A 25,960-nucleotide genomic window follows, 5' to 3' on the forward strand; every position below is an offset into this window, starting at 1 on the left:
ACTGCTGAAAAAAAATTGTTTAAGCAATAACTTGTTACATGGCCCAGGCTGACCTTGAATCCAAGTTCTCCCTGCCCTGGTTTGCCAGGTAGCTGGGATTGTAAGCATGTGCTTTAAAGAGAAGTGTCTAGGTTGCAACAAACAGGAGCAACCTAACACAGCACATTCTGTACCATCAGTTCAAAGAGGGTTCAAGACACTAAAGTGAACACATGAGTCTGCCATAGATTTTCTTTTTGATCTAGCCTCATAGGAAGGACATACTGGTAAAATCTGCATTGAGCGTTGTGAATTATTTTTTAAAAGAGACACTTATGAATAATCTATTCATTCGATATTTCAATATCAAAGGCAAGGCTGTTCACGAAGAAAGGATGTTGCAGCAGTTCTCATAATGTTCAATAGACATTAACATCAGTAACCTAAGGTTACAGAACTAATGTTTAATAGCCCCGAGTAATCTAGGAATCAAACCTAGAGACACTACAAAGGAAAATGCACATCAATAAATTCACTCCAAGTCTTGAGAGAGAGTTCATTGGGCAAAGCCCTTGCTATGCCAATATGAGGTCTGGAAATTTAGATCCCAGCATCCATACACATGCTGGTGGGCATGGTGGCCCATCTATCATCCAAGTGCATGGGAGGTAGGGACCAGAGATCCTTGGAGCAAGTTGGTCAGCTAGACTAGCAGACCTGGTGAGCTCTGAGTGGAAGTGAGAGATCTTGCTCCATAGCATAAGGGGAAGAGCAGTAGAAGAAGACATCTGATGTCAGTCTTGGGCATTGTGCGCACATGTAAACCCCTACACGTGTGAGTAGACATTCACACATTACACCACACACATGTAAAACCTCATTCATCGGAAGACTGGCACAGGCTTTGCAAGCATGAAGATCTGAGTTTAATCTCCAGAACTCAGGCAAAAATGTTTGGAGTGGTCACACACACACACACACACACACACACCACTCCAAAGTTGTTGTGAGTCACTCCTAAGGTTGTGAGTTCAGGTCACAACCACCTGTAACTCCAGCTCCAAATGGTAACAACCCTCAGTGCAGGGGAGGCAGAGACAAAGGGATCTCGGGGCTCTCTGGCCACTTACACTAATCTAGCGTGATCTTCATGCCAGTGGAGGGCATTGTCGTGAAGTAGACGAGGACCCATGGCTGACACTCCAGGTTAACTTCTGCTCCCACCTCCCCACACATATGCATGCATGCACACATATAGGACAATTTGTTTTTATTTTTTATTTTTTCATGAGAAGAATGGAAGGATTGGAAAACTGAGCCTGTTGGGGGTACTGCATGCCCTAGTTGAGAGGTGGTGGGGACTTTCTAGACTAGGAAGAAGATTGCATGTCTATCACCGACCGCCACAAAGCCTTATGACCAGGACGGTTGCCAAATTTCCCCATGCTCCAGGAGAGCAGTTATGTTTTCCCTCTGACACAAGAGGTTGGGATTCCCGCAGACACGCTAATCCTCAACTGCCTGGAAAAAACGGGCTAAGAATAGATATCTCAAGAAATAAATACATGGATGAAGTTAGAGAGATCTCGCTGTTTGTTACCAAAGGGAAGCCATGGCACCAGTGATGGCTTCCAGGGCTGGTGACTTGTGCGGTGACATAGTGTTCCTTATCCATAGGGGCTCGGCCCTTCACTTAAGGTTCTCCTGTTGCTATCTTGAAATTTCTCACAGGGTTTCCTTTTGTTGGGTTTTCAGGCTGAGTCTTACTATATAGCCCAGGCTAGCCTTGAACTTGAGGTCCTCCTAACACAGGTTCTAGAATGGCAGGATACCTGGCTCAAAAATCAAGGTGTTTTTTTTTTTTAAATTTAATTTAATTTTAATTTTAATTTTTATTTCTTTCAATGTGGTGGATGGGATCTGGTATCTCATACACAGAGTAGTCAAGTGTGCCACCACTGAGCTATGCCCGCAACACTCTAATATGAAAAGTGTTGTTGTTGTTGTGTTTGTGTGAAGGTGTGTGTATGCCATAGTACTCCATGGGTGGAGGTCTCAGGGAAGCTTTTAAGAGTTGATTCTCTCCTTCCACTGAAGGTTCTGGGGTTTGAACTCAAGGCTGTCAGACTTGTGCAGGCTGCAAGGGATTTGAATTGCTGAGCCATCTCACAGGCATTTAATAATTATCTTTTTTTAAAATAAGAAATCTTTTAATTTTCTTTGTCACTGAGCTCTGCAAAGGATAAATCAGATCGGGACGGCAAGACAGTTAGAAGTCTCCTAGGGATGGTCTTCTTTGAGAGAACGCTCATGGACTCAGGACCCCGTCTCAACATAAGCATTTCACAGTGTGAGCTTAGCACGATGCTACGAAGCAATTCCACAAAGATGAAGAAGAGTGTTTTTAGTACTAACGATGTACCTGGGAGAAAATGGCAGGGTTTTCTTTACGTAGTCAAGCAAGCGTTGGCAAGGAACACTATCAGCAACTCATGTATGTCAGACAATGGCGGGCCTTTACGTACTGCTATTGAGCATGCGCACTCTTCTCTAATCGGCTCACAGTCCCATTCTACAGTTGGGGGCTCCGGATACAGAGAGCAGAGCTAGGTATGGTTGAACACACTTGTAAGATCAGCACTGGGATAAGAGAATCTTGAGTTTGAGGCTAGCCTATGTCACAAAGGAAGTTACAGGCCAGCTTGGTGACCTATAAAAAAGGGGGTGGGGCTGAAGAAATGGCTCAGTAGTTAAGCGTGCTAACAGACTGTCTTAGTGTTTTGCTGCTGTGAACAGACACCATGACCAAGGCAACTCTTATTACGGCAGCATAAACTGGGGTTGGCTTTCAGGTTCAGAGATTTAGTGCAGTATCATCAAGGTGGGAGCATGGCAGCATCCAGGCAGGCATGGTGCAGGAGAAGCTGAGAGTTCAACATCTTTATCTGCAGGCCTCTAAGAGAAGACTAACTTCCAGGTATCTAGGACCAGGGTTTTAAAGTCCACGCCCACAGTGACACACCTATTCTAACAAGGCCACACCTCTTAATAGTGCTACTTCCTGGCCTAAGCATATACAAACCATCAGAGTGCCGCCGCCGTTAAAAGACTTGGGTTCAGTCCCCAGCACCCACACCAGGTGGCTCACAACTACCCGTGGCGCTTGTTCTAAAGGGGTTTCAAGGCCTTTCAGGGTACCAGCACATACATGCACGCTGTACATAAACTCACACGGGCACGCGCATACACATAAATTAACAAGTAACCACAAGTTTAAAACAGGAACAAAACACACACCACAAATCATACAGATAAGTGTCAGTGTTTACATCTACACCGAATCAGTGTGACCCCAGAATGGTGTGCTGTGTCCGTGCGGAGAGCTGGCGATTGAAACCAAGACCTTGCCTTTGGCTCTGTGCCACCGGGCTGTGTCTCCAGCCTCCACAGAGCATTTCCTGTGATGTTTCCCCTCCCTGCTAAACAGGGCAGTGCTACTGTTTCACTGTACCCCATTATTCTAGGTATTGCTGGTGATTTAGAAAGCCGAGGCGCTGGGGCCTTTTAAAGCTGTACATCAGCGTGCTCCCGGAAGCCGATAGCGTGCTCCCAGAAGCTTAGAGTGTGCTCCCGGAAGCCGGAAAGGCGCCACAGAACACACACCTTCTTTAAGTCAGAACATCAACCGTGCCTCTGTTGAAAAGGGGAAATTTGCCGGGCGTGGTGGTGCACGCCTTTAATCCCAGCACTCGGGAGGCAGAGGCAGGCGGATTCTGAGTTCGAGGCCAGCCTGGTCTACAAAGTGAGTTCCAGGACAGCCAGGGCTACACAGAGAAACCCTGTCGTCCCCCCCCCCCCCCGCCACTCCCCCCCCCCCAAAAAAAAACCCAAGAAAAAAGAAAAAGGGGGAAATTACTAAACACTTTAACATCTCATGAATATCATTCAGTTTCAGTTCAGAGGGTACCAAGCTTATATGCTACAGGCAGTGTGTTCCTCCTTGGAAATTTATGCTATACTTTATCCCTTTCAGGGAATCGGGGATTCAGTTCCTAGTTGCTGGATATGCCACAGGATCCTACAAGCCATTTTTAAAATGTAAGAGCCTTCCTTTGAGTTTATTTTCTAAAGATCTTTGCAGGCTCCGGAGCCCATGGGTTGAAAGGCTAGGATCTAGTGCGGTGGTTCTCAGCCTGTAGGTTGTGACTCCTTTGAGGCCAAGTATTAGATATCCCAAGTATCAGATATTTAAATTATGATTCATAACAGTAGCAGAATTACAGTTCTGAAGTAGCAACAAAATAATTTTATGGTTGGGAGTCACCACAACAGGAGGAACTGTATCAAAGGGTCCTAAAGTTAGGAAGGTTGACCCCTGCTAACATGCCAGGACTGATTTTCTGTGTATCTGAATATGTAACAGAGTGATACAAAAGAAATACTTTGTGGTGGCTGCCAAGAGACAAGGAGATGCCTCTTCCGGACACAGTGACAACCTCAGCATCTATACACATGAGTTGGACATTGAAAACTGCTATAGAATTGTGCACTTAAATGATCTCGGGGGTCATGACCTCCCTGAGCATCTGCATCCTTCCTGTGAGATGTGATTAATGACATTCACTGCCAAGGGTACTACAGAGATTCAACATGATTATATATAAGAAATGTGAAGCATAGACTACTATAGTATGTTCTTATTAAATCTTAACTATTATCATTCTATTTAAACTTTCCCAAATGTAGGTCTAGATAATTTCACAGTTATTTGGGGGGCCAGTATAAAGCCATTTTAATTATTTATTTATTCACCTAAAAAAAAAAAACATTTATTTTTACTTCATGCACATTGATGTTTTGCCAGCATACATGTCTGTGTGAGGGTGTTGGATCTCCTATTCTCCAAGAACTAGAGTTACAGTCAGTTGGGAGCCACTGTGGGGTTGCTGGGAATTGAACCTGGGTCCTCTGGAAGAGCAGCCAGTGCTCTTAAATGCCACGCCATCTCTCCAGCTTCGATTTATTTTTTAAAGACAGGGTCTTATATGACGCAATCTGGCCTTGAACTTGTTATCCTCCTGCCTCAACCCACAGATTCTAGGGTTACAGGCATGTCTACCATACACCATTTTTCTTTTCATCTATTCGTGTCTTGCATGTGTATGTAGTGTGAAGCTCTCTTATATGTGTGCATATGGGTGTGTAGACACGTGTGGGCATACAAGTGTAGACCCAAAGTCCATGCCCTTTACCTCATGTATCGGAGCAGGGTCTCTCACTGAGTCTGGAATTCAGAGTCCCAGCTTGTCCAGCAGGTCCTCTGTCTCGGCCTCCTGAGCGCTGGGATTGCAGGTGGCTGTCACACTGGACTGGCTTTTATGAGGGTTAGCACTCACACTTATAAAGCAAGCAGTTTATCCATAGAACCGTCTCTCCAGCCCCAATGTATTTATTTATCACGACATTTTCCTCGGCTAGGGCTGAGGATGAGTTGGTAGAGCAGTTGAGTAGCTTGTAAGAGGCCATCGGATCACTCCCAGTGCACTTGGGAGGTGCAAACCAGGGGATCAGAATTAGAGGCCACACTCAGGCGACGCGGTGAGTTTGAGGCTACCCTGGGCAGTGTAGGACACCGACTCCAAAGCCAACCAACCAAAACCTCAAATGAAAACAGACAAAATAAATAAATAAATAAACTAAGGGGCTGGTGAGATGGCTCAGTGGGTAAGAGCACCCGACTGCTCTTCCGAAGGTCCAGAGTTCAAATCCCAGCAACCACATGGTGGCTCACAACCATCCGTAACAAGATCTGACTCCCTCTTCTGGTGTGTCTGAAGACAGCTACAGTGTACTTACATATAATAATAAATAAATCTTTAAAAAAAATAAATAAACTAAGCCTCAAAATCCAAAACAAACCATAATACTTCTTCCTCTTTTCCCTTGCAGGCCCTACTTTGGTAGGCGAATGAGATGGGTCTTGGTTTTCACGGGCTGGCGATACTTTTCTGTATTCATTATGCATTTACAAAAGTAAGCCTTGGAAAGACAAATTGGTCTTTTTCCAAAGGTTCTTTTATACGGGGCTATTAGAAAAAGACATAAAAGAAATAAGGTTTATCCATTATTTAGGGCTTTGTGGCAGTGATTACATCATCTCAACCTGGCCATCAGTCCGCTCCAGAGCTCCCACTTCAGCAGGATTTGGGGGAGCAGGCTGAGCAGAGAGAGGCCAAGGAACCTGTCTTCTCCTGGGTCCTCTGCTCTTGCTGCCTTAGCAGGCTCCCCACCCTCTGCTCCTTTCCCATTGTCCCCTTTCCATCTGTCCACCAGTGTGCACAGCTAGTCTCTACCTTACGACCAAGAAATAAAGCGAACCATTTCTTCCTCTAACCTCAAACCTGTTGCTCCCTTGGAACACGGTCTTTCCTCCCCCCCCCCCCCCCACTGCTAAACTTGTGGTAGAAGTGCTCGTTATCTCCCCCAAACTCCTGCTCTTCCCTACTTCCTTCCCTCTGCCACGATTTTCTAGAACTTGCTGACTCTCCTCAGCAGGGGGCTGGATCTGCTGGCTTTCATTCTTGCTTTGAAATTGTGACATTGCTGAAACCTTGGCAGCCTCTAAGACTTTAGGGTCATTATTTGCCACCTTGTCTTAGCTTGCTTTTAGAAAGTAGCCAGGATGGCCAATTTGCAAAATGTTACCAGCACAAAACCAGGCGATACTGTTATAGCAACGGATTTGATAGCAACTGTAGCATTGGCTCCACAGTTCCTGTCATCCCCCAGTCAGTAAGTCTCAAACTTATAGGTCCTCCTGCTGTGCCTGTTTAAACTTCTGCCTAGATGTCTGTAGCTTCCCAACAGATGGCCACACACCTTTCTGAATTGATCAAACCATGGCTTTGGGGCTTGGGAGAGCTGTTTGGAAGGCTATTCTTTGGTTGGTGAGATAGCTCAGTGGGTAAAAGTGCTTGTGGCCAACACAGGTGATTTGAGTTCAATTCCTTGAGCCCACCCACATGATGGAAAGAGGGGACTGATTCCTAAAGACTATCTCCTGTCCTCTTTATGTGTATTCTGGCCCGTGGTCATACAGACATACAATATACATACAATACATACGTACAACATGCAATACACACATACATATAATATACAAATGTAAAAATGTCTTCAGTCTCCAGTGAAATGGTGGTGTGGGGGTGGGCTAGTTTGAGCAGAGGCTGCATGGTCAGGAAGGATGGCTTTGGCTTCAGACAATAGAAATCCTAATGCAACTGGCTGAAGCATATGTCACCTCTCATGTAAGAAGTATAGGACGGTAGTGTGATAGGGTTCATTAACAGTCCATTAGTAGTTCAGTGACCATGTCAAGGGAAGCTTCCTCATTCTGCTGGTTCTGGCATCCTCAGCTCATTGGTCAGTTCAAACCAGCTCCTCCTGGTAAGCTGGCTGTTGTGGTTCTCGGTGCTCCCTGAGATGCGGTAATCCACTGAAAGAAGCCAGTTCTTCCTGAGTGTACAGAGCCCCGAGACATAGATAGAAGTAACTTTTCTTCATGCCTCATTGGCAAGACTTGAACCCATGACTGGCTGGACCACTCATCACTGAACCTTTGGGTCTTTAGTCTGTCTCCATGGAAACACACAGCATCACTAAGATGGATGAATGCAGAGATTAAGCCTGGTTTCTCTTAGATTGGAAAGGAAGATGCAAGGTGGGGAATGGGCGTTAGATGGGTGGGCACCACTAACGGCTGCTGCCATCTTATCATGAGTTAGTGGCTGCGTCATAGCCAGACCTTCAACAGGTCTCTGTTCCTGTGTATGTGTGTATCTATCTCGCCCCTCCACTGAGGATAGATAGGAGCCTCGTCCATGCCATTGAGCTACATCTAATTTGTTCAACAATCCTTACTTCCTCTTGACATTTGACCCAGGCTCAGCTACGGACTAAGTGAAGATCTTTTTCTCTGGCATTGCTCTGTGCTAGATTCTTATGTGCCCACTCTTTTGTCTTAAATGTACACTACAATTGTCTCTGCTGTCCATCTTCAACTCTCCCCTCTCCTTTGTTTTGACAACATACTCCACACATCTCAATCTCTACCTTCATCCTGACTCCATCCATCATTACTGTTATCTTTAGGGCACAGCTTTATTGTGTTATATTGCATTGCATTACTATAACGGGCTGATGATCTGACTTCTTGACTCTCTTTCCAAATCTCACCAAAATGCTTTTAAACTGTTGGTATACGGCTATTTCTAAGACATTCCCCTTGCTTTTGCAAGAACTTCTGTATTGGGTATCTGCTGGCGTTGTTATGATTATTTATATGTATAGGTACACATTCATGCATGCATGTGTATGTGTGTACGTTTGGATACACATATGTGTACATGTATAGAGGCCAGAGGACAACCTAAGATGTTGTTCCTCAGGTGTCTCCTACATTGTTTTGAGAAAGGATCTCTCACCGACCACGTCAGTTAGGGAAGGCTGACTGACGTGAGCTCCAGAAACCCATCTGTCTCTGCCTCCCCAGAGCTGAGACGACAGGTGCACACCACCAAGCCCTGGTTTTTATAAGGAGTCATGACAAGCTTGGTTTTTGTTTGTTTAGTTTGATTTGGTTGGCTTTTGTTGTTGCTGTTTTTTGTTTTGTTTTGTTTTTTTTTGAGAAAGGGTTTCTTTGTATATTCCCGGCTGTCCTGGAACTTGCTCCGTAGACCAGACTGGCCTTGAACTCACAGAGATCTGACTGCTTCTGCCTCCTGAGTGTTGGGATTAAAGTCATGTACCGTCACTGCAGGCTCATGCTAGGCTTGCAAATTGACTGAGCTATCTCTAGGTCGTAGGTTACAACCACATTTGAAAAGTATAGTGAATTGTTAATCTTCATTTACCAGTAGGTTCTTGTCCTAGAATTAAAACTTACAAATGTCTCTAGGATAGAGATTGTTTTACTCAGGAGGACCTGGTTAAATGGTTTCTTTTGCAGTGGATGTAAGACCAGAAGATACCATCGTCCAGGGGAAGTCTGAAATAGAACTTATATTTTATATAGCCTCCCTTTGGGAGGCTAGGTAAAACAAAAAGCTCAGATGGGCATATTTGCATAAATTCTAATGTGCTTTCTGGAAAGGAATGGCTAAAATACAGAAGTTTCATGGTTTTGTTTGTTTTTTGTTTTAAGTTTAAATTTTTAGTAAAATATCAAAGATCGAGTCATATCTAACAGAAGTTGTTTGGTAAAAGATAGATGCTTTTGAAGAGAAATTTACAATAGGGTTAGACACTGGACAGCATGGCTCATTCTCTCCACGCCTACATTTCCCCTCCCACACCCTGCTCTCCTCACGCACTCATGCACTGCATGCACTGTCCACACTGCACGCACGCACGCACGCACTGCATATATGCACACGCACACAGGCACGCACACGCACACAGGCACGCACACAGACCGTCCACATGTGAGCTCTCACACAAACTAGAAACCAAAGGCACGCGAGGGCTAATTTAAGGGTCTAATACCCAAGTTTCTGTTGCTCGTCTAATACGGAGGAAGGCGATCTCATCTCCCTTGCTTGGGAAGTTTGCGATTTTTGGTGCAGTAGTGAGTGATGAATTGGGATGGCAAAGCTATTTAAGGAGTGCATTTGTTACTATTCTCACTGTCCTGGTAAATACCTGACCAAAGCTTAAGGAAAACCTGTTTACTTGGCTCATAGTTCAAAATAGACAAGGGCTACCAGGGCAGGGAGTGTGTGGAGGCAGGAGCTGGGACAGGTGGTTATAGTGTATCCTAGTCAGGAAGCTGAGAAGTGAAAACTTGTATTCAGTCAACTTTCTCCTTTTTGTTCAGCCTGCAACCCTAGCCCACAGGATGGCTGAAAAGTCTCCTATCAGTACAAGGCACCCCAGACCAAGTTCTCAGCACAAAGGAAATTTATTTGTTCTAGGGGGACAAAGGGCGAGGAATAAGAGACAAAGACAGGAGATAGGGGATGAGGGAAAAGGGGAAGGGGAGGGGGAGGGGGGAAGATGTATTTGCCTCTGAGGCACAAGGATTGCCTCTGGATAGAGAGGAGAAAGACTTGGCTCATAGGAAGATAGCGGTTTATAAAGGTAAAAGGGGAAACCCTGTGTTAGGATGAGGTGTTTAATTTAACTGGGCATGTTAATTAGGTGAGCCAAAGAGGGCTTTTGATTGTTGGACTTTAATACTTTGATAGCTGCATCTTGGTAGTCAGCCTCAGGAGGAGGAAGTGGCCAAGAAAAGGAATAGACCTTGGGGGCTAGCTTGTAATCTAATGGCAAGGCAGAGGGAATGGTGGGTGGGAGGGAGGGTAAGGCAAAACTATAGATGTCATGTTTGCCATGTTGAGGCCTGCAAGAGCCCCTTCAGTGGAGCTGCCACTTTTGGAGTGAGTCTTCCCTCATTGTTAAGCTTATCTGAACCCACCCTCACAGGTGGCTGGGCATGCGCAGGGGCATTGCTTCTGAGGTGACTCTGAATCTTGCCAAGTTGATAATCTTCATGATCAACGAGTAACCATCGCTGGGGCCTGGAGCACTTTGAACTAACTTTTTCCTTTCGGTAAGACAAGAAAACAAACAAATAGGATAGAGGAGTGTGCTATGCAGAAGACTAAAGGATTCTTGATGGCAGAGGTCTCCATTCGTTGTTTATTCTAGGATCCCCAATGGCATTTTAGAGAATGTCTGTAACAGACAATGCATGAGCACACAATAAGTGTTTTTTTTTTTTTTTTTTTTTTTTTTTTTTGTTTTGTTTTGTTTTAAAACTGAGACCGTGTTTGTGCTGGCTCAAGATAGAAAACATTCCCTTGTGCAAAAACCCATGAGACGCTCCCAAGTCCTGTTCTATGGAATCGCCGTTGACGTAAGCGGATGCTTTTGCTGTGTGCTGTCTTCAGTGGTTGCAAATAGTTCCTGAGTATCAGCAGCTAGTCTCTGTAAATTAGTGATTTTAAAATTATCTCCCTTATAATATTCTTTTTGTGCAAAAATGGTGTAAGAAAAGAAAAAAAAGGATACAAGTCTTTTTGTTTCTGGGACATTTCTTTCTTTCTTTCTTTCTTTCTTTCTTTCTTTCTATCTTCCTTCCTTTCTTTCTTTCTTTCTTTCTTTCTTTCTTTCTTTCTCTCTTTCTTTCTTTCTTTCCCCCCTTTTTTTTAACCTCATGGTGAAATTCTGCCTAAGAAATAGGCCAATGGTAAAGGCTAAGAATAATTGCAGAGTTACAATGAGAAACTGGGCTGAGAGGAAGCTTTCTTTCAGTTTCTGATACCTGACAAAATTGGGAAATTGGATGAAAGGAGTTTAGGAGATTATACTGGATGAAAACATACAAGCATTTTGTGTTTGCTCCCGTGAAAAAGCATCTATTTCCTGCACACAAAGATGGATACAGACGTAATGGTCTCAGTTCTAATGGATGTGTTCATTTCCAGGGGTACTGTAGTTTTGAAATGGGTTTGTTTCAGGATTCTAGGTCCAATTTCGTATTATTAAACTCTGAAATTACAGCAGGCTCTGCAGTAATCCTTGAGTCTGAGAATGGCTTCGCGGGGCGCGGTGAGGTTGTTGTGTGCAGAGTTTGAAAGGCTCTTTTGCAACTTGATTCTCTTTTGTTGGTTCAGTTCTTGCCTTTCTCGTGGGCTGGTTTTCTTCCCCTTACTCATTGTCAGAGCTCAGCCTGGATCACGAAGTGACATCTACTCATACGGCAGACGATACAGCAGAGGTTAGGAGTTCAGGGTTCGGAGACAGGCCAGGGTTTGATTTCTAATTTTACCATTAGTTGTGTGGTCACCAGTTCATCATTCAATCTCCCAAGCCTCATTGACTTACTGCACTAAGGGTCCTGTGAATATTAAGAGCTCAGCCTAGGTCCAGCACCCATTGAAATACAGCCAATGAGTTGTTGACAAACGAGTCAGGCTTACTTTAAGGGAAGAACCTCTTTTATTTGTTGTACATTGCTATACATTGTAAATTGCTTGTTTTCGCTTATCATTGTAAAAATGCTGGTTTAAAAAAAAAAACCCCTGATATTGTGGATTCCTTATCCCCCACCCCCACCTTGTTTTTTCTCCGCCCGCCACCCCCCCCCCCTCGTTCTGGAGAAATTGGTGGTTATATATCTTGAGATTAAAAACCAGTCCAGTTTTACCACAGATACAAATAGGTTAGTGTCTCCAAATATACACACAGATGTTGCTGTGGGACCTCAGATATGGTCTATGCAATTCACTGTGGGGAGGAAGAAGGACTATTTTTAAGAAATGGGGACAAGAACGGCAGAAGCTGGGCATAGATACGGCTGGCCTTTATCTTTCCTCTGGCCCTCTCCATGTCCGGAGCTCCCACTAGTCCCTCGTTTTCCCCAAGTTCCCTTAATCTCCGCTCATTTCCCTCTCTGCCTTCTCTTTTCTAGAAACGGCATGCATTATGAAAGAGCAGATTCCTGATGCCATCTCCAGAAAGCCAGCGGTGGGATAATGCATTTTTAATCCTGAACACCTGGCTTCCTTTTATTTGTCTGCCAGGAGGAGGTTTCTTGATTATGTAAAAACAGTCTGTCTTACCAGTACTAAAAACCTGGACTAAAAAGGTTAATACATTTCAGGTTTGCTAGGTAATCCGGGAGGGGCGGGGGATAGAGCTCTGCAAACACCGAATTTTCTTTTTGGTTAGAGTCTGACATTATGAAACGCTACCTTCCTCTTCCTACGAGATATTTACCCAAGCCTTAAACACCGAGTAGCAAGCGAGTGGCGAGGGAGGCAACATTAACCGTGGACGCGCTTTGCAAGGCATCTCGTTCACTTTGTGTGACAATCCCACAACGAGGCATCCTCATCCTAGCGCTTCTTAGGGAAGAATGGCTCTCAACATACATCTTTAGTGAGGTACTCCTGCCAGTGCAGGTCTGGTGACCCTTGCACAACTAAGCCTCCTCCTCCTCCTTCTCCTTCTCCTCCTTCTCCTTCTCCTTCTCCTATCTTCTTCTTCTTCTCTCTCTCGCTCTCAAATTTATTTATTATATGTAAGTACACTGTAGCTGTCTTCAGACACTCCAGGAGAGGGAGTCAGATCCCATTACGAGCCACCACGTGGTTGCTGGAATTTGAACTCAGGACCTTCGGAAGAGCAGTCAGTGCTCTTAACCATTGAGCCATTTCGCCGCCCCCCTCCCCCACCCAAGCCATTTTCTTTAGCTGATCTCTTGTAGCCCTTCAGTAGCACCAAGTTGAAGTAGTTTGATACAAAAGCCTTTTGGCTCACCGTGCCGTATGAGGTGGGGCACCTAATTCTAACCACATTCTGGCCAGATAATCCATCCATGGCGCTATCCAATGGTAGAATCTACCGTATAGGAGAGGAAGCTGTACAATGGACTGCCCCACCCCAGCATGACAACCACAAGGTTCTCCAACTCTCTCTGGTTCTGTAGAGGCAGGCATGTGAGTCCCTTTACGCGCAGGGGGTGGGGTGGTAAGTGAGTGGTAAACCTTGTTTTCTGAACTGGTTCCCTTCAGTAAACACTGCAGGGTAATGGCAGGGGTCCGTGGCGGTTTTGAGATTCTGAGGAAAAGCATCTTATTTGCATAGGTAGTGCACTGAACCCTCATGAAGCTATGAGAAAGATGCAGGTAAGCAGTGTAACGGTGAGAAGCGGGGGCTCTGGTTTAGACTATGATTCTTACTTAGACAGTCACTGTGACGACCAAACATGGCCGCTTGCTATCTGTGCCCGTCTCCCCTCTGTGTGATAACAGGGTTCACAGTAACTCACCTTGTGCTGCCATGGAAACCACGAGTGATGCATCTGAATGAGGTTCTGTGCTGCCAAAGGTGCCATGGCTGGCTCATGCCCTTGGCACCCATGGGCTTGGCCGCTCCTCTGCTGTGACGTTTCTTTGTCTTTTGCCCATCCTGGCACACGTGGAAAATGACACATCTCTTAAGCCGCATCTGGGAAAGTGGATGGAATTGCTCAAGGCTTGAGGGGAGAGGCCTGGGAGCCTCCTTTCTGGGGAAGAGATGTTCTGGTTGCTTTAGAACAGAGACCAGGACATGCCTGTCCAGACCCGTGGCAGCAATGTACTCTCCCTGGAGAAGACGATGGTTTGAACGTAGCTTGAAGAATTTAGTAACACTTAGTAGTGAAAGCCGTGGATGAGGGTGGGTGAAAGGAATCAATGTTCTCTTTTGGAAAACAGACGTCACAATAATAGCTGTTCTGCAGTGTCTTTGAAATGAAATGAAAAAATGTTGTGCCAGGGAAATGTTAGTGGTCTCCAAAGACACACATAGGAGCCGACCTGATGCAACTCCAGGGTCTTTATTCTATCCGAGCTAGCTCCGGCCCCTCCAATGCACCACCGTCACCCAGGACAGTTATGGTGATGGGGGAGCCCCAGTGTCTATTGGGTCAAAGCTTTATAGTCAACAGCAAGCAGGCAGTACATGTGCAAGCATCTCATTGGAGAGCTACTGTGTCCTTTAACATAATTGGCTGGTGCTGGGAGTCTATCATAGACTTAACTTCTGTTCTCCTCTGCACTGGTGGTCATTAGGTAGGGGGTGGGCTTGTAACTTGGGGTGCAGGTTTATTGGGGGAAATAACCAGGAGACACTGGTCTTGTTGGGGATTAGCCTAGAGACTGGAGCTAGGCTCAGTTGTTGGGGGGCAACTTGGAAACTAATGCTAATTATCAGCCTGTTAGTCTACCTGAGTTCACACTTAGGTCAGGTTCTCTAAAATGGAGTCTGGACTTAAAAGCTTTGGCATGTCGGGAACATACCTAGAAAGGCCTTGCAATATGAGTGGTGCTAGCTAGCCATCAGTATCTAGAGCAAAATTAAATAATTGAAATAAAAAGATAGAACTGGGAATAGTGCTGCCTGAATGGGCTTCTTAGGTGAGTCCTTGTCCGGAGATGTGAAGCAGAGAGGAAGGTGGACCCAGTTGCAAGTCTTCAGTGTTTTGGTAGAGGAGGGGTTTGTGGCTCTCCCCATCCCTCTAGCTCAAGAGCTGACGAGTGAGTCTATGGGAGTGGAGGCAGTGAGCTACAGGTGAGATTTGCATTGACAGAGACCTCATTGTCTATCCTCAGGACCCAAGGACTTCTGTCTCCAGACTCTCTCCCTAGAAGGAAGTAAGCCAAGAACAGGACAGGACAGACACTCTGCCAACTGTGGGACAGAGTACTGGGAAGCCTAGGGCATCAACTGTGACTGAGTGTTCTCTTGACATGATGGCCAACAAAGGACAGGTGCCACATAAGAAAAGAGAAAAATCAGGTGCTGTAGGTGGTAATCAGATTTCTTCTTGTTTGTAGAAAGCGATTGCTAGGCACATAGCCGCAGGGAACCGTGGGTCATGTGCAGAACAAGCACTAAATAGTTAGCTCTTGGGATTTCTCCTTAGGTCTTCCCTGCCATCTTGTTTCCGATCTTCTCCGCTTTATGCATGTTGAAGTTCAGGATACATTCTGTAGATTAGTTCCTCTTGAGTGTTACCTGTTAAAAATATTTTTTTTTTTAAAAAAAGAGAGTCCATTTAACATTTGTCCATCTTGGACATTTTCTTTCCTGAGTTTGCTGTAAAATTTCGAGACAGGCGACTTGCATGGATGCATAAATATTTTAAAAGCTACAGATCTTATACATGCAAAATATGCTTACAGTCTTCAATAATCTTTAATGCAGTGCTCATCCATTATATATGAGCCCACAAAGGAGACACTTGGATTCTTCAGAGTCCTCAGTGCTTCACAAAGGGCGGCTTTGGGAGAGTTAAATACCACACACTCTCACTTTGTAAAACCATCACCGAATGCCCTTAGTGGAATAACCCTGAACACAATCGAGGCTGTTCTGTCTTTAATAATCTGGACCACAGGAAAGGAGAGAGGTTTCTCTGATATGACATTCTTTGTGTGGTAGAGGTAACAGGATGTTCTCCTTGTAATACGACCGCTATATTAAAATGCTCTCATCAGTTCTTGGAGACACTAACTCATCCTTTGTGGCTGAACTCAAATGTCACGGCCCCTGTGAACTGCTTTCTAACACCTCAAGCAAGATTGCTCGTTCCCACGGAAACTGATCGGTACCTTATCTCACAATGTCTTAATTATTTGTGGGCTTGCTTACCCAGTAAACGAACTCCTTGAGGGATAGATGGTCGGCTGAGGCAGCACTTAGACTTAGACATCCTGGAATGAGGGAGTATACCCACATTGGTAGGTGCCATGCTTGCAAAGGGGATGTATTTGTACAAATCAGCAGAAAAGCTATTCAAAGAAATGTTGTCATCCAGATATAGAACTAAAACTAGAATTTTGGAGATGTTGTCATTTTAAAATCCCCTGGTCTCTGTCTCTACCTCTAAACCCCCTTTCTCTTTCTCAGCATGTTTTCAAGTCCTGGCTGGCCTGGAAGTCATGACCTTCTTGCGTCTGCCTCTTTGAGTCCCGGGATCATAGATAGTGTGCCACTACCTGAGTCAGAGGCCAGCCTGGGTTACAGAATAGGACACATAAAATAAATAGATAAACGAAGGTAAAGGAAGAAAAAGAAAGGCCAACATTTTATGGTGAAGGAGTGAGAGCCTTTTTTTCTGATTAGCGTGTGTTGATTGGTGCTATATTTAGAGCTGAAAGCCAGAGGAAAGGAAAGGGCAGGGTTTGATTTGTGTTTGGAAGTTTCCATTCCATAGATTTTTGCCTCAGGGATGACCTCCTGATGTGGGAGCTTGTCAGGAGTCCCTTTTGTAAAATGGGGAGACACCTTCAGAGCTGGGAACCGAGTTATCTGGGAAATAGTACATTCAGCCCAGGCTTCAAAACTCTTCCCTGCTTGTCTCTCTGGATTAATGCTCCAGTCTGCTTTGCTGCTGCTGTGATCAACTCTAGGACCCAACACAACCCGGAGAGGGGAGGGTTAATTTGGCTTATACCTAACATTTTATTATACATGACATCAGAGCAGGAGCTCAAGGGAAGAACCCAGGGGGCCCTGCTATACAAATCAGGATGGTCTACAGCTTGCTGTTTAGCCCAGCCTGGCCTAAAATCTACCATTCTCCTGCCTCAACAACTGGAGGGCTGAGGTTGCAGGTGTGCACAGTCTCCGTGCCTTGTTAGTTAGTTTTCATTCAATGAATAGGTCACAGCAACCGCGATTGCTCGGTGCTGCCCATTGCTACCTAAGGTCACAGGTAACTGAACAGCTCTCGTCTCGTTCTTAACACTTGGTGGATGTCGTCTCGTTCTTAACACTTGGTGGATGCAGCCGTAAAGTGGAGAAGTCCATTGGCTGACCTCTTCCCTGTGACCTGCAGCCAGACAGGGCTTAGAATAGGTTGAAAGGAACTGGTTCTTGATCTGCTTGTTGAGCTGGTTTTTGAGATACGGTTTTCCCCCCAGTTTCTCTGGTCTCCATTTCCATATCGGTATAACTGTGATGGGCTTGGCCTGCCTTCAGTATTCTGGCAGCAGTTGGGCAAGGTGGTGCACGCCTTGAACCCCAGCACTCCAGCACTTGGGAGGCAGAGGGCTGTCAGATCTCTAGGAGTTGGAGGCCAGCCTGGGCTACGGAAGAGTTCCAGAACAGGCAGGGTTACACAGAGAGACTCTGTCTCAAAACCAACTAAAACCAAACCAGAAAGAACTCTAGCTGAATCTACTTGACTGGTCTAAGAAAAGGATTTCGGAAAAGGACTCTCCACTTGGCCCAGAAGCCAGAGTTATCTAAAACAAAACAAAACAAAACAAAACAAAACAAAACAAACCAAAACAAACCAAACCCCATAAAGGCCTTGCAAATTAGGATAATTATAGATAGCTACGTCATCGATTTAGTCAGGTATACATAGCTGACATTTAAACTTATTTCAGATTCTCCCCTCTCCCCCAGCCCTGCCCCAGCAAGAGAGTGAAACCTTATTGTGGTTTCGGTCTTATGTAGCCTTTGCATCTCCTTAAATTTTTAAGAAGAATTCTGAGACTTTTACTTTTCATTTTTCTTTCTTTTTTTTTTTTTTTTTTGGACTGTAATTACCCACAACATTTGGTCTGGAATTCCCCTTAAGATATTCTCAGAACTTCAGGATCCTGCCGAGTTGTCACAGGGGTAATGTGAAAACCAGAGTAAATACGGCACATGGGGTTCCTTCATACTGAATGAGAGGCAGTTGTGAGTGGAGTAAATGTGTCTGGGAACACACATGCACACCTTGAATTTGATACTGAACTACTGCCTTTGGAAGGCACATTAACTTTCCCCGGTTACCAGGGTTTTCGTTGACATGCTGGGCTATAAATAGCTCCCTGGAGGTGCAAGGGAAATGACACATGACTTCCTTCTTCCCAGGGGACTTAGGACATCAGGGAGTGAAACTCCCTTGCAAATGTTCGGCTCCTTGTCTGCTGGCACTGTTTATAAGGTCACATTTTAGATTAGTCTTCTGAGGTGAGGAATAAAAACGGCAGACAGGGGCTCCCCGAAAGGGCTGCTTCTCAGGGAAAATAATTTTGCATGGAATTTACCTAGTGCACTGCATAAAAATTCTTAGTACAGAATATCTGATACAGTGTAAAAAAATGTATTTCCCTTGAGTTGCTTAAATGCCATCATGCTTGGTATATATAATATGAGGTGCCTTGTTCTATAAATCGTCTCTCCAGAGCCTCTGTGCTGCGTCTCCTGTATGAGCAGCTATGGCGCCTGTTTAGGAAAGGGGAATTGAGTAATTTCTTGCTGAATTCAAACAACATATAGCCACCAGAGGAAATGCAGAAAAAAAAATCTTTATTTTGCTTTGTTATTTTTTAGAGTAAGCAATTTATCTACAGAATTTAGGGGGAAAAAACCCATGTTCTTCCCATAATATTTTGTCTGCTCTATTTCTTGTAGACTTGAAAAATAGGCTGGGTGGGGAGGGCCTGGCTGTGTGAGCCGGGTCAGCAGGTGAGAGCTGTTTGAGCTCCCATCACACATAGCCTGCTTGTCTTTGAATCTCCCTGGTATCTTCCACATAGCAGGCCTTCTCTGAAAAACTATCAAATGTACTAAAATTTATTTTGTTGTGAAAATAATTTCGAGGCCTCCGAGGACTCAGACAGTGCTTGGAAAACGTATTCCTGGATGCTTCTCATTTTAGCTGCATTGCTCTGCTGAGGGGACCCATGTGTGTGATTGAAACACGGGGCATGAGCCTGGGAAGAAATTATAGATAGGAAAAAAAGCAGCAAAAACTGGTAATGTTTGTTAAATATGGGTCACATTAATACAGACTTGCTTTACCTAGCAAGTCAGAGGCTTTGATTTTAGTGTTTAGAGGGATATGTATATACAATATACAACATACAACATATAACATATAATATATAATATATAATAAATAGACACACACATATAATATATATGTAACACACACACACACACACACACACACACACACACACACACATATATATATATATATAATAGGACTTGCTTTTCTTCTTTAAAGAGTTTTATCAAGAAAGCAAGAAAATCAGGTTCATTTTCTGAAATCAGACCCCACTCCTGAGTCCATAAAGTCTAGGCTAGCCTCAAGCTCTTGATCTCTGTTTCAGTCGTTCAAGTGCTGGGATTATAAGTCTGAGTGACAGACAATATTTAAATACACATCAACAATTTAATGTACTGAATAACCCTTTTTGTATAATTGTCATTTCTGCCTTTTAAGACTAATAAACTCCATTGGACATAGTGGCACGCACCTTTAAGCTCTGCACTTGGAAGGCAGAGGCAAGTGGATTTCTATGAGTTTGTAGCCAGCCTGGTCTACATACTAAATTTTAGGACAACCAGCTACATAATATGACCCTGTCTATAAATGATGATGATGATGATAAACTGGGCCAATGAGATGTCTCAGTGGGTAAAGGTGCCCGCTGTCACACCTGAGGACCTGAGGTAGATGCCTGGTGTCCACATGGTAGAAGGAGAAAACCAATTCCCACAAGTTGTCCTTTGACACCCGTGCCAGGGTATGTGTGTGCCCCCTCCCCCTACCACATACACACAAAGTAAATAAACAATTAACGGAAGCATCAAGATGAATACAGTGATGTTCAGAGATGTCAGAGAGCTTGCTGCAGTGCACCCAGTGAGTGGCAAATTAGGATTCTTCCCCCGAAGTGTCTCCGACACTGAACAGATGCGTACACACGGTAAGTCGAAACGGTGTCAAAACATCTGTTCTTTTCGGGTTCTCTCTTGTCTGTAATTATTACCTGTAGACTCTTTCTTGAGTCTTCAGGCTAGATCAGGGTGTTGCTGATGTGAAACAATAAAAGCATCCCACCTCAGTTACCAGATCTGGCAGCATTTCCTGGCAGTATCTCCTGGGAAGTCAGACTGGGTAACACTGAATTACTTTGACTAAAAGGGAAAACAGAAGCTAGAGTGTTTAATTCTCCCTCCGGCTCCCTCTCCCTCCCCCTCCCTCTAAAAGGCAGCGGCTGTCAGGTTTCCTAATGCTGCGACCCATTAATACAGTTCCTTATGCTGTGGTGACCCCCCCCCCCAACCATAACATTATTTTGTTGCTACTTCATAACTGTAATTTTGCTACTGTCATGCACCATCTGTAACTATCCCTGTTTTCCAACTGTCTTAGGTGACCCCTGTGAAAGGGTCATGTTCCTCCAAAGGGGTGATAACCATAGGTTGAGAACCACCGCCTTAAAGAACGTTGGATTTATTTACATTTTGACCAAATGGAGGGAAGAGAAAGAAAGACTCCACCTTCCCTGTAACATTGTTACCATTTCATAGAGAAGATGAAGTGAAAGCCAGATGTGCACATGCTAATTTAGCTGGGATAAGCTGTCACTACAATGTAACAGACATAAACAAGATCAGAAAACAACAATAAAGACAGGGTGGCATTTAGTACCCCCTGAAAGGAGTCAGAAAGCATCATTCCTTGATTCCCATTGTCCTAGGACCTGGGACCTTGGTGAGCTGTGCAGCGTTTCCAGAGCCTTCTTTGGCTACGAAGACAGGGCACACCCTGACGATGGTGGAGTGAAGTAGAAGGAGGTTGGTGGCTTCAGGGCTGTGCCACACAGGTCCCAGTCACGAAACTGCATACTTTGTAATGTCAGGGTCTAAATTGTGGTTCAGTTCAGGTGCTGTCATGTGGGCTTCCTGTCACATGCCACCAACTCTATCAATAATTAGGAGGCTGTCTTAAGTCAGGGTTACTACTGCTGTGATGAAACACTATGACCAAAGCAACTTGGGGAGGAAAGGTTTTTTTTTTTTTTTTTTTTTTTTTTTTGGTATACACTTCCACATTGTAGTCCATCATTGTAGGGCTCAGGAGAGGAACTCAAATAGGGTAGAACGGGGAGGCAGGAGATGATGCAGAGGCCATGGAGGGGTGCTGCTCACTGGCTTGCTCCCCATGGCTTGCTCAGCCTGCTTTCTTATGGAATCCAGGACCACCAGCCGAGGGATGGCATCACCCACAATGAGCTGAGCTCTCTCCTATTGATCACTAATTAAGAAAATGCCCTACAGGTTTGCCTCCTCTATAGCTTGGTTAAGTTGGCATAAAATTAGCCAACATAGAGACCCACGAAGCTGCGTGTGCCTTATTCATGGCTAAACGATAGTTCTCAAAGTGGATTTGGACTCTTGCCTTCTCTTAATGTAATCAAGCAATTTGTATTCCGAGCAAAAGAAACAAAGAAACAAACAAACAAAAACCATTTCGCCTCTCAGGCTATGGTGCGTGATTATAGTATTCTAGAATTTTCCCCTCCAGGCAGTCACGGAAGAGAGGCAGGTGGCGAGTTGGAGAAGGATCCTGTGTGCTCTGTGGATACAGGAGGCAAGAAGACATTTTGTCTGGCGAGGAGAATGGTAACAGAAAGAGACACATTAGCTAGTTCCTCCGCTGTCCTCTTTTCTATACTCACAGGATAATTACACAGCTAAAATTAAGATAATTTGCTTATCTGACATTTTGTGCAAGCACTGCTGTATTTATCAGCAGTCAAAACAGAAGAAAAAAAGAAATGTGGTCTGCTGCAAGCTAAAGTCCCCAGTTTCTTTGCTATATGATGTGCCCAATGCAGGAATAAATAAAATGAGCATAATTTCTGGATGTGTGGAGTTCATAGCTAAGACAGGAGAGAGAGGATGATAGTTTTCATGTGACCATCTGGGAAGACTTAACCTTTTAAACAGTTATTTTTGGTATCCATGTATGTGTGTGTGTGTGTGTGTGTGTGTGTGTGTGTGTGTGTGAGTGTGTGTGTACATGTGAGCCACGGCGTGTAAGCAGAGGTTACAGGGGTTGGTTCTCTCTTCCCACCATGTGGGGCCTGCAGATGGAGCGAATCGAGGTCGTTAGACTTGGCAACAAGTGCCTTTAGCCACTGAGCCACCTTGAGGGCCCTTGGGAGGACTTTTAAAGAGATAACACATCCCAGGAAGATGGAGCAGCCCCCAGGAGAAGAAAACTACCCAGAAGTCTCATGGATCCTGCCAGCAGCATATGGAACTGTGGGAAGGCAAGGTATATATATATATATATATATATATATATATATATATATATATATCCCCGACTCCCGGACACTTTAACGAGTTAAGAGGTTACTGATGCTCACCAAAAGGAGCCTGCACTCAGGACTAGTACTGAGTTGATATTAAAAGTTCTAACTGTAAGTGTCAATAGTGGTTTAATTCAAGACATTTTTATTCATTGGTGACTTGAATAAAAGCTTTAGCAGTCAATCCCATCTACTTTCTGGGAAGAGGCATATTTTGACTGATCAAAGTAACATACAATTATCTACTTAAAAATGAACATTTCGGTAGCATGGAGCGCACTCACAATGTGTGATGGTCCCTAATTAGATAATTAGTCCAACATGTCCCTTACTCCAAAGGAAACCACACTATTATCAAATTACTTTCCAGTCCCACCTCCCGGCCTCCTGAAAGGACAAGTATGTGTTCTGTGTTTGTGGAATTAGCTCTGTAGGATTGTGAATGTAAATGGAATCAGACACTGTGCCGTCTGCGTGCATGGCTTCCTTGACTTAGCGTGATGCTTTTGAGCGTCATTCATGCTGTGGTAGCAAACATTATTGATGTCACCCTTTTTTTTGTTTGTTTTTGTTTTTTTCCGAAATAGGGTTTGTACTTCTATGTAACATATATGTGTTTATATGTATGTAACATATATGTATATATGTGATACATACAAACACACACATGTGTGTGTATTGTTGCTTTAAACTATAATAACTACTGCTATGTAATATTTATATGTATATATACATATAACTGTCTTTATTACATATGTGCATGTACATTTTAAAAACTCTTCTGAGTGTAAATCCAGAATTACTAAGTCACAAGGTAATACACATAGTGTTTTGAGGAACACCAAACTATTTTCTATTGTTAATGTTGACATTTTCACGAGCAACGTAGGAGGGATGCAGTTTCTCCACATCCTGGTCAGTGCTTTTTATTGTCTGTCTTTTGATGGCTGCCGTCCTAGTGAGCGTGAAGCAGTGCTCTGTAGTAGCTTTAATGTATATTTCTACAGGGCCAAGGATGGGCAAAATGTCTTTGGAGGGATAACGATTCAAGTCTTTGGGCCATTTTTAGAATTGGACTCTTCCTTCCTTCCTTCCTTCCTCCCTCCCTCCCTCCCTCCCTCCCTCCCTTCCTCCTTCCCTCCCTCCCTCTCTCTCTTTCTAAATTGTTGAGTTTTAAACCATCTGAAGCATGTAGTTTCATCATGCTGTGTTGCATACCGAGCTCCCATCCCAGTCACAGACATGTGTGTGTGTGGCCAAGGGGCAAGCAGGGAGAAGGTAAAGGAGAAAGCATAGGATTAAGGAACTTGGGGTGTGCCTTGAAAGCGTTCTCTCAGCATTCAAAAAAGCTTGATGTCTCTGCATTCTAGAATCCGTGGCCTCTAGAATCCATGGCCTCAATAATATGGAACGACTCAGCCTGTCCCAGAGCTGGGGATGAAATCCAAAGGCCTGGTGGACACGAGGCAAACTCTCAACCACTGAGCCACAGCCTCAGTCCAAGAGTGACTGATTTTCCCAGGCGTCGTGCACGCATTTGCTCACACTTGTGCCCAGTTGGTAGTTTTATTCTAATGTGACAGATGAGAAGAACTGGAGGTCAGAGAGATGAAGCAACTGACTCTAAATCGTGACCAGAGGGAAGCTGAAGGGACAGAGGATTCCTTCTCAGACTCACGTCCTGTTTTCTTTCTCCATAGATTGCTTCGGGAGCCCCCACTATCCTCTTTTCCTTTGTCATCTCTGTTCCCACCAGCAGTCCTCCCCACGACCGACACTAGTGTCTTATCTGACATTCGAATTTTATAAGCGCATCCTGGCTTGAAGGCTTTTAATGGCCTGTCATTCTTGGAGAGCCATCTTCTTCCTTTCATGCCACCATCTCCGACCCCCTCGTTTGTGATCTGTGTCAGAAGACTCCTCGTGTCTGGAATCTGTCAAGATGTTTCATAGCCTTACGCTCCCAGCACAGCGTTCCCTCTGCCGGGAACAGATTAAAGACTCCCCACCCCCGACACATACCCCAGCCCACATTATGAACCTTCCCCGTGCCATAAAACGTGCCAGTAATGTCAAAGAAAGGAACCGGAAGAGGAGAGGAGGCTGTATTTATGTGCCTCACCGAGTCTGCCTGCAACTAGAAAGAGATTGGACAGGTTAGTAATCAGGGCCAAGGTGCGGACAGATCAACGGCTCTCCTAATCACCCCCAGTGGCTGGTTAGAAAATGGAGTGGGAGCCAGACTCTCAGTCATAAGAGCCTCTGAAACGATAAAACACCAGAAACAAGCTTTAAAACGTCTACGTCGCTATTGTAAAACTTTCTGAAACATGACTGAGAGGTGAGAACAAAGCCTCCCAAATCCATGAAGATACACTCGACATTTCTGCATACAGAGCTCGATTCATGAGATCGTGAGCCGGAGGCGCGCCTGCTTGAAGATGTATTATGGTCTCAACCATTTTCTCTGTGTCCTCTCGGGAAAATTTTACCACGCTTCTAAGACTTAGCTTCCTTGTTTGCAGGCTGAGGGTAAAACTGTTAGGTAAGCTAGGTCTCAAATGTGAGGAGAAGCCGCTGTGTTTAGCATACGTACTCAGTCCGGGGTCAGACACATAATACCCAACAAGTTATGTTTCTGTTCTTCATTTCGGGTGTTGCCCAACAGAGGTGTTTTGGTTTTGGTTTTACCTGTGCTTTGATGGTGCCGTCCCCTTTCATGTGGTACCGTTTGGTTGTACACAGATAACTGCAATGACGTTACTTCTGTCCTAGTCACTGCCAAAGCTCTTAAAGCTCCCCTCCTCCACCCAGTGACCAACCTCTCCCATTTTCTCAAAGGCAATTGGATTTTAACACTGTAGGTCACTTTTGTCAGGGTTTGGATTTTTATTGCTTGCTTCTGGCTTTACATTAAAAAAAAGAATCTTTCTTTGTGTTTGTGTGTAGAATGGTGTGAATTGTGTATGTGTGAGTATGTGTATGAGTGTGTGTTGTATTTGTGTATGTCTGTGATGTGTGTGTGTGAGTGTGGTATGTGTACGTGTGTGATGTGTGGGTGTATGTGATGTGTGTGTGTTTGTACATGTGTGTTGTGTGATGTGTGTGTGAGTGTGTGATGTATGTGTGATGTGTGTGTGTTTGTGTATAGAATGATATGTGTATTTGTGTATGTGTGATGTGATGTGTGTGTATGAGTGTGATGTGTGTGTGTTTGTATATGTGTGAGTGTGTGATATGTGTATGAGTGTGTTGTGTGTGTTTGTGTATGCGTGTGTGATGTGTGGGTGGATGTGATGTGTATGTGTTTGTGCATG

General features: G+C 44.5%; 1 long non-coding RNA gene across 1 annotated transcript; it reads left to right on the forward strand.

The window, feature by feature from the left end:
* Positions 1-2,724: 2,724 nt before the first annotated feature.
* On the forward strand, positions 2,725-25,573 carry 4933411E08Rik (RIKEN cDNA 4933411E08 gene). The gene is made up of 4 exons (NR_045342.1): positions 2,725-2,956; positions 4,013-4,077; positions 12,452-12,628; positions 24,344-25,573. It is a non-coding gene; the product is annotated as an RIKEN cDNA 4933411E08 gene (long non-coding RNA).
* Positions 25,574-25,960: the final 387 nt, after the last annotated feature.

This window comes from Mus musculus, chromosome 10 (assembly GCF_000001635.26).
Source record: "Mus musculus strain C57BL/6J chromosome 10, GRCm38.p6 C57BL/6J".
Lineage (NCBI taxonomy): Eukaryota > Metazoa > Chordata > Mammalia > Rodentia > Muridae > Mus > Mus musculus.